Source organism: Oryx dammah, unplaced genomic scaffold (genome assembly GCF_014754425.2).
Source record: "Oryx dammah isolate SB20612 unplaced genomic scaffold, SCBI_Odam_1.1 HiC_scaffold_19, whole genome shotgun sequence".
Lineage (NCBI taxonomy): Eukaryota > Metazoa > Chordata > Mammalia > Artiodactyla > Bovidae > Oryx > Oryx dammah.
In genome coordinates this window covers 45766052-45776795 of record NW_024070203.1, presented here as the reverse complement: position 1 = coordinate 45776795, position 10744 = coordinate 45766052, and the positions used below count along the sequence as shown (strand labels likewise).

The following is a 10744-nucleotide window of genomic DNA, read 5'->3' as shown; positions in this document are numbered from 1 at the left end:
TGGGTATACACCTTGAGAAAAACATAATTCAAAAAGACAGGGACTTCCCTGGTGGTTCAGTGTTTAAGAATCCTTGCAATGCAGGGGATGTGGGTTTGATTCCTGGTTAGAGAATTAAGATCCTACATGCCATGGAGCAGTTAAGCCCAGACACTGCAACTACTGAGCCCATGTGCTCTGGAGCTCATGGGCCACGACTAAGACCCCACACAGCCAAGTATATACATATATACTTTTTGTTTTAAAGACACATATACCCCAATGTTCATTGCAGCACTATTTACAATAGCCAGGACATGGAAGCAACCTAAATGTCCACTGACAGATGAATGGATAAAGAAAATGTGGTACATACATACAATGGAATATTACTCAGCCATAAAAAGGAGTGAAATTGGGTCATCTGTAGTGATGTGGATGAACCCAGAGTCTATCATACAGAGCAAAGTAATTCAGAAAGAGAAAAACAAATATCATATATAATACATATATATGGAATCCAGAAAGATGTATATGGGCTTAGTTGCTCTGAAGAGCCTATTTGCAAGACAGGAGTGGGGATGCAAACGTAGAGGGCAGACTCGTGGACACAGGGAAGAGGAGGAGCAGAGAATAGGACGAACTGGGAGAGTGACGTTGACATAAACAGTATCTCATAAAATAAATAGCAAGTGAGAAGCAGCTGCATAACACAGAGAGCTCAGCTTAGCGCTCCCTGATGACCCTGGGGGATGGGATGGGGGAGCGGGAGGGAGGCAAGTGTATACATACAGCTGATTCATGTCGTTCTGCAGCAGAGACTAACACAGCACTGTAAAGCACTTACACTCCAATTAAAAAAAAAAAAAAGGACCATAGTGTGAAGGGTAACAGAATCACCGTAAGTGTGAGGATGTTGAATGGTTTCAGCCCCACATGTGTCACCTGTGGATAAAGCCTGTAGATCCTTGCCTGAGTCAAATGGACGTTTAAAAGATCAAAGACCACCAGAGGAAATTTACACTGCCCTGGACGGGCACTGGGACAAACTGAAGTTTGGGGAAGGCAAAGTATCTGGGCGGGTGGGGCTCTGGTTGAACATAGGGTGGGGGCTACGCTAAGAGAGCAGCATGGAGCCTGGGGCTGTGCACGTCCTCAGTGACGGGGCTGGAACAGTGCCTCAGACTTCTGGGCTCTGCGGGAAAGGAATACTGAAAGTGAGATGTTTACACTACATGAAAACCCACGACATTTCAGGTGACTTTAACATTAGAGCTTCTTCTGGTGGCAACCTGTTGGAATTGATTCCAGCTTAACATAAGAGAGACACACACAGAGAAGAGAAAGAGCAAAGAGTTTTCATAAAAGGATATAGACGTTGAGGAGATAATAGATAATAAGGACTGCTGCATAACACAGGGAATTCTACCCAATACTCTGTAATGACCTATACGAGAAAAGAATCTAAAAAAGAGTGGATACATGTATATGTATAACAGACACTTTGCTGTACACCTGAAACTTACACAACATCAACTATACTGCAATAAAAGGAAAATTTTTTAAGCAACTTTCCTTCTACCAACAAAACAAAACAAGCAAAAAAGAAGCCGAGGAGAAGCCAGTGCTACTGGGGCTACCCTAGCAAGAAGCCAGTGACTTTCTCTCTAGACCTGCAATTATGGTGCTTCAGCTTCAGTGTCCCAGATCCTGAATTCCTTGTCCCAGGGAGAAAAATATTCAATATGATGGAACTACCTTAGATCAGGTCTCTAAGAGTGGTGGTTAAAGAGCAGGATCACTTAGCACAAACGGGGGTGCTGCCTGAATCATCGGGGCGTGATTGGTCACCCCAAAACCTCTCATGCAGTTTCACCAAGTGACAGATCAGAAGTGAGGACCGTGGGACTGCACAGTTCATGAAAAGGAGGGCATGACTTTACCATCATGCAGATCATTTGAGAAAATCCCACAGAACCAACAGAAACAGATGAGAATTCATGACAGCTCAAAATGATCACTATCATCAACACGACAAAGAAGTGAGGTGAATAATTGCAAATAACATTCCCATTCACAATATCAGTTTTATTAAATTATAAAGTTCCTAAGGATAATTGCATAAACAATCTACAAAAGAGTAACAAAAATGAAGATTTAAGTAGATGACCCCAAGAATGCTGGATTTTCACAGCTAATTTACAGGCTTAATTTCAATTCATATTTTAATGGGATTTTCAAATTTTTGCTAAAATTATCTAAATTTTATCCACAAGAAGAAACAGATGCAAAAAAAAGTTTTCAAATAGCTCGAAACCAATGAGATTTAATTTAAATACATAAATATGAAATAGCCCTGAATAAGAACAGTAGTTTCTCTGCAGAGAGAGAAAAGGGATGATTTTTTTTCTTCCTGCTAGGTATTCTGTTCTCTCCAAACATCTATAGTAAAATGTTTGTGAAAGAAGAGGAATTAAAAGTGTGGGGTGTTATGGGAATTCTCTGGTGGTCAAGTAGTTAGAACTCCATGCTTTCACCACCTAGGGCCTTGGGTTCTATCCCTGGTTGGGGAGGTAGGATCCCACAGCCACGAGGCCCAGAAAAAAAAGGGGGGGTAATAACTTAAAAGGTAAGGGGGTGTTACTTCTAATAGACTTTGAGTCATCACTTTTTGGACGTATTTGCCTCTAATTCACATATGCAACTTAAAAACAAAACTGAGTTTATAGTTCATTAAACTTCTGCAGTCTACTTTTTTTTTCTTATTTTGATTAAGCTTGTTCTTATATTAGTGAAAACTGAGTTTACTAATGTTAATATCCCATGTAATATCCCATTGACTTAAGTAATTTCCAAATTTTCGATAACATAAATAGCACAAAATAGTTGTGTGCTTATGGATTTCTATGTTTCAGATTATTTGCCTTAGGAAACCTTCTCCAAATGGAATGAAAGGTTCCCAATACATATTGCCAAATTTTATTTGTGGAAAGCATATACTATCATTTGTTCTACTATAAAGAGTACAAGAATACCTTAACCAATTTAAGGTAGTGTGCGTGCTCAGTTGCTTCAGGCCTGTCTGACTCTTTGCAACCTCAGGGACTGTAGCCTGCCAAGCTCTTCTGTCCATGGGATTCTCCAGGCAAGAATACTGGAGTGGGTTGCCATTTTCTCCTCCAGGGGATCTTCCCGACCAGGGATTGAACCCACATCTCCTGCGTCTCCTGCATCAGCAGGCAGATTCTTTACCTCTGAGCCACCTGGGAAGCCATTCATTTATGAATCAGTGCTAATCAGTTATTTGGATAGTAGTAAAGTTTTTTTTCAGATGAATAAAACAGCTATATTTCACATATCAGATGAAAAGAGGGCTAAATGAAGAAAATGGCAAACAAGCATCTTGGTTATATCTTCAAATAGTGGAGGTCTGAAATTTTTATCCTAAAATAACAAGAAGCTGCCATGACAGTATCTGGGATAAAATGGAGTGCTACCAGCTTGGATGTGAACTGAATAAGGAATAAGCTGAATAAGGAAACTAGTTTACAAGGGATGTGTGGAGTCATTCACACACAAAAAGAATAAGCTGGAATGGAGGTATTCTCTGGTTCTTTCACTACCAATGTTGCTACGAAACTTTTCTATTTTTTCTAATGTGATAGATATTTTAAAAGAGCAGGTAAGATTATGTTACTTTTTTCCTTCAATTCATTTCCATCCTTCGTAAATACTTTGTAATGGCGATGAACTGCTTTTATACTCAGAAAAGCACACACACGAGCCTTGTGCAGAGAAAGCACAAAGCTTCCCCACTGGGGGGCCCCAAACCCTAAGCCAACTGTCTGACGTGGAACCCAGAAGAGAGAGGAGATACTGTAGTCATTTATCGCCTCTGGGAGCATCTCTATAGATCACAGATTTTTATCAGCGTTAGCTCTTCAATCCCCTCTCAGCAGTGAAAGGGCAGAGTCCTAACCACTGGACCGCCAGGGAATTCCCAATCCCTTATTTTCGTTCCCGGATTCGGGCCATTTTTTCCCATCCTGATCTGAACTATTTATTTGCTTTTTCCAAAGAAACACCCCTGCCTCCACCCTCAGACTGACATCCTCGTGCCACTCATTTCTCCAGGAGAGGGAAGCTCTCTTGGGCTCTCTCTGGTCTGGACAACTCAAGAAGAATTTAAAAGCAAAACACAGAAACAAAAAATGATACTAACTAAAAAGTAAGCGTTTTCTCTGATTTCATCCTTTTCCAAATTGCCCCACAAATTATTCATTTCACTTCAAGCATGTATATTTACAAAGTGTATGCAGTGTAACAGGCTTCCCTGGTGCCTCAGTGGTAAAAACAAAAATCTTCCTGCCAATGCAAGAGATGGGAGTTCGATCCCTGGGTCGGGAAGATCCACTGGAGGAGGAAATGGCAACATGTTCCAGTATTCTTGCCTGGAGAATCCCACGGACAGGGAAGCCTGGTGGGCTACAGTCCATGGGGTCACAAAGAGTCAGACACAACTTAGGGACTAAACAACACACACACAGTGTAACAGGATCTAGCAATGTGGGATGGGGGCCAGGAGGTGGGACAAGCCCAGACCTCCCAGCTGACAGCCTGGAGACCCCCTATCATGCCCGGTTCTGTTGTTACAATCTGCTGTGCTGAGCAGAGAGTCAGCCTCTGTTTACCCTCCTCCACTGGCTCCCTTGATTCTTCCAGAAACCCCCAAGACTCACAATTGGTGAGTGATGGGAGTCTAAACATCCACCCAGGTCTGCCAGCTTGGAGCCTGTCGCTCTGTCACAAAGCACCCCACAATGTGGCCTGGCCCCAAGGAGCTGCTCCTGGCGTGGATAGGCCCCCCGTGCACTGCGAGCTCTGCAGAGTTGTGTCAGCGCCCCTCACAGCTGTGTGCGTCCGCACGTTACTGGGCATCCCGCATGGCATTCTGTGCAAGTCAGTGACTTAAAGCCCTTTCTTCTGTTTCTGCTTCTGACAGCTATGTGTGTCGCTCCATCCCAGGCAGCTGGGGACACGGCTTAAGAAAACGGAACTCTGTGGGCATAACAGTGAAAGTGGCATTTCTGTCTAGTTGGGCAGCTTGGCTACAGCCAGTAGCCAGGATAGGGCAGGAGCCTTTCTGGCTGAGAGGTGGAAGGAAGAAAGGGCAAGGGGGCGGTGCAGAGGATGATGGAAGGGAAGACATGACAGGAACCAGTGTAACTCATTCCTTCATTGAGTCACAGAAGTATTTAACAAGTCACTTAGCAGGTAGACACCAAAATGAATGTGCTCATCATCTGTTGTTGAATCACTAAGTCGTGGCCGACTCTTTGTGACCCCACGGACTATAGCCCACCAGGCTCTTCTGTCTATGGGATTTCCCAGGCAAGAATACTGGAGCCAGTTACCATCTCCTTCTCAAGGGGGTCCTCCTGGATCAGGGATTGAACCCGAGTCTCCTGCACTGGCAGGCAGATTGTTTACCATTGAACCACCCGGGAAGCCCTGCTCATAGTCTATGTGGTCTGTGTTGCGCTTAGTCGCTCAGTCGTGTCTGACTCTTTGTGACCATGTGGACTGTTGCCAGGCTCCTCTGTCCACGGGGATTCTCCAGGCAAGCATACTGGAGTGGGTTGCCATGCCCTCCTCCAGGGGATCTTCCCGACCCAGGGGTCGAACTCAGATCCCTCGTATTGCAGGATTCTTTACCATCTTAGCCACTGGGGAAGCCGCTCGTGGTCTATAAACAGCAATTAAAGTAGGGTTCAAAGTTATAGTGATTCTCAAAGGAAGCAAATTTTAAAAGTTAGAGGAAATCAGAGTAATTAATTTCCATTAGAAATTTCATGGAAATGGTGGCATTTAATGTTTCAAGGTGGTTACGGAGATTTTAAAGGACTTATGGAGACTTACGGAGTTGAAGAAGGTACATCCTGGGGAAGGAATCAAGAACTACCAGCCTCCCAACCAGAAGGAAAACCCTCTGGGACCAAGTTTGTAGAGATGTGTGAATACCCTGCTAAGCTAGCAGGCCCTCCTTCCTACTTCCTCCAACAGGTATGCAGACTTGGAGGAGGACAGACGCAGACAGCCTCACTCTCGGACTCTCCAGTCCAACCAGTGACAGTCTAACCCCAAACTGCTCGTTGGCAAGCAGAGCTACCTCTCAGCAACTTCCTTGTTCTTGTCATGACTAGTTCTTCCCCACATGTGCAATTTAAAAAGAAAACTAAGGGACTTCCCTGGTGGCCCAGTGGCTGGGACTCTGTGATCCCAATGCAGGTGGCCTGGGTTCAGTCCCTGGTCAGAGAACTAGATCCCACATGCTGCAATGAAGATCAAAGATCCCGGGTGTCTCAACTAAGTGCAGCCAAATAAATAAATATTTTAAAAATTAAAAAATAAGTAAGATTAAAAGTAAAAACAAAACGGCTTCCTTGGTGATTCAGTGGTGGAGAATCCACCTGCCAATGCAGGAGACACGGGTTTAATCCCTGGTCCAGGACGATTCCACAAGCCACGGGAAAACTAAGCCCGTGCACTGCTGAGGCTGTGCTCTAGACCCGGCAGTGGCAGCTACTGAAGCTCTAGAGCCCGTGCTCAGCAACAGAAGCCCCCGCAACGAGAAGCCAGAGTCCTGCAGCTGGAGAGGAGCCACTGCCCGCCGCAGCTAGAGGAAAACCCAAGCAGCAGTGAAGACCCAGACCAGCAAACAAATAAATAATAAAATAAATGAATAATTTTTAAAACCTGAATTTATAGCATTAAACGTCTGTATTCTATTTTTCCCCTCCCCTAATTTCCCCTCAGCCCCAAACTCACCCTACTTGAGTGCTTTAATGAAAAGGAATCTGAGCCCTTTAAATAAGTTGCCGCAGGCACTGAAGTTTTGTCAGCAGAGGGCGCTGGAGAGGCATTGCCCGAAGAAACAGCTTCATTTTCTAATTCTGAAGCCATTTGGGCGGACCAGTTCCTTGGCTTCCTCAGTGCCCACCTACCCCTACACAGCAGCCAGCAACACTCGGTAGCCGGCAGCTCCTCCTAGCAACTCCCTCGGGTGGTCTTGTAGCAGAGTGCCTGCAATGAGACACCTCTGTGAACAACCTTCCCCAGCACGCTATAGGGCTGATTTCCAATCAGCTCCAGAGGGCAGGCGTCCAGCGACCTCCAAGGCGTGAACCACAGCAACATGTCTGCCTTTCAGTAGCAATGGCTGAGCCTTTTCCAACAAGGTCTGCATCTCAGTTCATGGGGTGAGGGGTGTTTATTAGATCCTATTAGCCCGCCAGGCTCCTCTGTCCATGGGATTCTCCAGGCAAGAACACTGGAATGCGTTGCCATTTCCTCCTCCAGGGGGTCTTCCAGACCCAGGGATGGAACCCACATCATCTCATGTCTCCTGCATTGGCTGGCGGGTTCTTTTTTTTTTTTTTTTTTTTAGAAATTAGAACTTTATTATATTATAAACATTTCCAGAATATAAACTGATTTTGTATCGACTTTTTAAAAACTGTATGTGACTTAAGCTTATTATAATGTATGTCATTTTCCACTTTTCAATCTGGAAAATATACTGCAAGTTAGATCTAACAGGAAAAATATCTATCTAAATTGCTTCACAGAGAAAACTAATGAATATAAAAATACCCACCACAAACTAAAACCCAATCAAGAAATAGATTCTGTTAAGCCTATTAATCCTACTTAAATATAAATGACCTCCCAAGGGAAAAATACTTCCACCATCACAGCAACCAGATGAATAAAAGCAGAGCCACTCCTGTTAAGGGAAATTACATTATGGATAAGAAAAGTGTAGTAATGATTTTAGAGAATGAGGAAAAATATTTCCATGTTGGATAGCAAGCGTACTCTGTTTCCTGTTCTCTTAGCCTTTGTACCTGCTCATGTGAGAAGAGGGATTTGAACATGAATACTATAAAACCAAGCTTCTCAACTATTAGTTTAACCCTGGGGGAACCAATGCAAGAGCTTCAAAATCCAGGGATAGACTGGTCCCAAAGCATTTCCTCCTCTGTCCTTTCTTGCGTTCCTCTTTCTTAGAGGCTACATCTCGGCCTTTTTTCTCCTTCCGGTTCCTAAGCTTTTCTGTACTGACTCTGACTGTTTCTGCCTCCGTTTTGCTTGTTTGGATGCTCTTGTATTTGTCTAAATCTATTTCCTCACAAGCTTTTTCCCTCTTATGCTTGGGCTGCTCCTCCCCTGGCTTTTCTCTGCCTTCTTCTGTGTGCCTTTTCCTCTTCTGATGTATGTGTTTATAACTAGCCTGATGGGCACTGGTACTATTTTCTGAGGAGAGGTGCCTGTAAACTCTAGATTCTACACTGTATGAGCTACAGTTAGACTCGCGCTGACTAAGGTTCGGGGGTACAGGTTTTCCTGAGAAACAGTCGCTGGTGAGCTGAGAGTAGCTCAGGGAGTCTAGTCCCAGCCTGCTGTCATGAGCTGGTAGCCGCTGAGTCAACTGCTTTTCCACTCTTCGTGAAATACTGCATGATCTTGGGTAGGTTTGGACGGTTCCATGTGGGAGTCTTTGCTCAAACATTCTACACCTGGGTCTAGAGTCGACCTCTTCTTTGTATCCATACTGCTAAGTCACTTCAGTCATGTTGGACTCTGTGCGACCCCATAGATGGCAGCCCACCAGGCTCCCCCGTCCCTGGGATTCTCCAGGCAAGAACACTGGAGTGGGTTGCCATTTCCTTCTCCAATGCATGAAAGTGAAAAGTGAAAGTGAAGTCGCTCAGTCGTATCCAACTCTTAGCGACCCCATGGACTGCAGCCCACCAGGCTCCTCTGTCCATGGGATTTTCCAGGCAAGAGTACTGGAGTGGGGTGCCATTGCCTTCTCTCTGTATCCATAGGTTTCCAAATAATCCTCTCTCATCTTCCTGAAACAAGTCTTTGGCTCTAAGCCTCCGGCTTTCTGTACTTTGATATAATCTTCAAGTTCATTTTCAAAAGAGTCATATGTCTTCTTTGAATGCTTCATTAGCTTGACAAGGGATTCTCCTTATCAGATTGAGACCGTGGTGGAGAAATCTGATCATATTCTCTCATTAATTGCTTCCGTTTTTTAGCGTGAACTTTCACCAAATAGCGAGACTGTGCAACAACGGAGGAGCTCATAATGTGAAATCCATTATGATTCAAATTATGGCACTAGTTCTTATAAGCCTTTTACAAAAGGTATCTGTAAAATGTTCAGTCTTTGCTCACTCAACGTGGTATCTTCTCTGAGGCAGGGGCAGCGTCTACAACTACTGTCCCCCTCCCCGCCAGCGCCGCCCGCCCTGCGATAGGCCCGGGGATAGGCCGTGGTGGAGGTGGCGGAGAGGCAGGGACAACCGCTGCCGCACCGCAGCCTCCGCCGCTGCCGAACAGGCGGGGTAAGAGGAGGAGGAGGCGGAGACCGGACTTCCTGAGGGGAAGTCGCCGCCACCACCAGCGGCTGAGCGGACGGAACCGGGGACCGTGGCGCACTACTGCCGGCTGGCGGGTTTTTTACCACTATCACGACCTGAGAAGCCCTATTAGATGCAGTATTAAATAAACTTATGTCTGCTGTTATATATTGTATTTACCATTCCTACATTCTTCAGAGTTCTCTTAACTTCTTCCTAGCAAATCCCTAGTGGAGTATCACTCCACTCCCTTGGTATTGATAATAATTCTTTATGTTAAGCTTTCCCTATTCAAATTACTGTTCGATTTTTCTCTCCTGATGCGTCCCAGACTGATACAGAATTTTAAACAAAGCTGGCTCCCTTTTGTGGCTGTAATATAGCAGGAGAAATCCTGCACTTTGAAGGTAAGCATTTTGTACAACGGAGAAATCTGTTGTATATGTAACAAATTGTCACATATTATAACAAAACAAACTCTAAAACTAATGAAAACCAGAGAAATGGCTTTAATTGCTGGTTCCTTATATACTTGTCTATTCTAATGATCTTTTCAAAGAAGCAGTTCTCGGATTTATACATCAATTCAATTATTTTTAGTTTTTCAACCTGTGAAGTTGGTTTTTATTTTTTATGAATTCTTTCTTCCTGATTTCATTAAGGATATTTAGTTGTTCTTTTTCTAGATTCTTACCTTGAATTCTTATTTTGTTTATTTTCTCTCCTATTTAAATATTAAAAGCATTTATGGACTTCCCTGGTGGTGCAGTGAATAAGAATCCTCCTGCCATTGCAGGGGACTCGAGTTCAATCCCTGGTTCAAGAAGATTCCACATGCCACGGAGCAACTAAGCTTGTGAGCCACAACTGCTGAGCTTGTGCTCTAGAGCCCACGAGCAGCAACTACTGAGCCCAAGCACCTAGAGCCTGTGATCCACGACAAAAGCAGCCAATGCAGTGAGAAGCCTATGCATCGCATCTAGAGAGAAGACCCTGCTCGCTGAAACTCGAGAAAGCCCACTGAAAGGAATGAAGACCCAGCACAGCCATAAATAAATAAATATATTTTTAAATGGCCTCAAGTTTACGTATATATATATAAAGCATGTATGACTATAACTTTTTTGACTTTTAGCTTTGACTACTGTGATTGTGAATCCCAACCCTCATTAGTCGTACAAGACTGAGTCAGAACAACCCTATCAGTTACTTGCTTACAACTGTGCAGTTTTGTGTTTTGAGTATCACTTCTTTCTTCAGTCAGAACCTCACTTATATTAACCATGGCCTTGAGAAATCAATTAATCAAAGTCATTCCACTTCTGATATCCCAT

The 10744-nt window shown here is 44.1% G+C and overlaps 1 pseudogene; it reads right to left on the bottom strand.

Annotated features, from left to right (window-relative positions):
- Positions 1–7404: 7404 nt before the first annotated feature.
- On the bottom strand, positions 7405–9298 carry LOC120878655 (annotated as a pseudogene).
- Positions 9299–10744: the final 1446 nt, after the last annotated feature.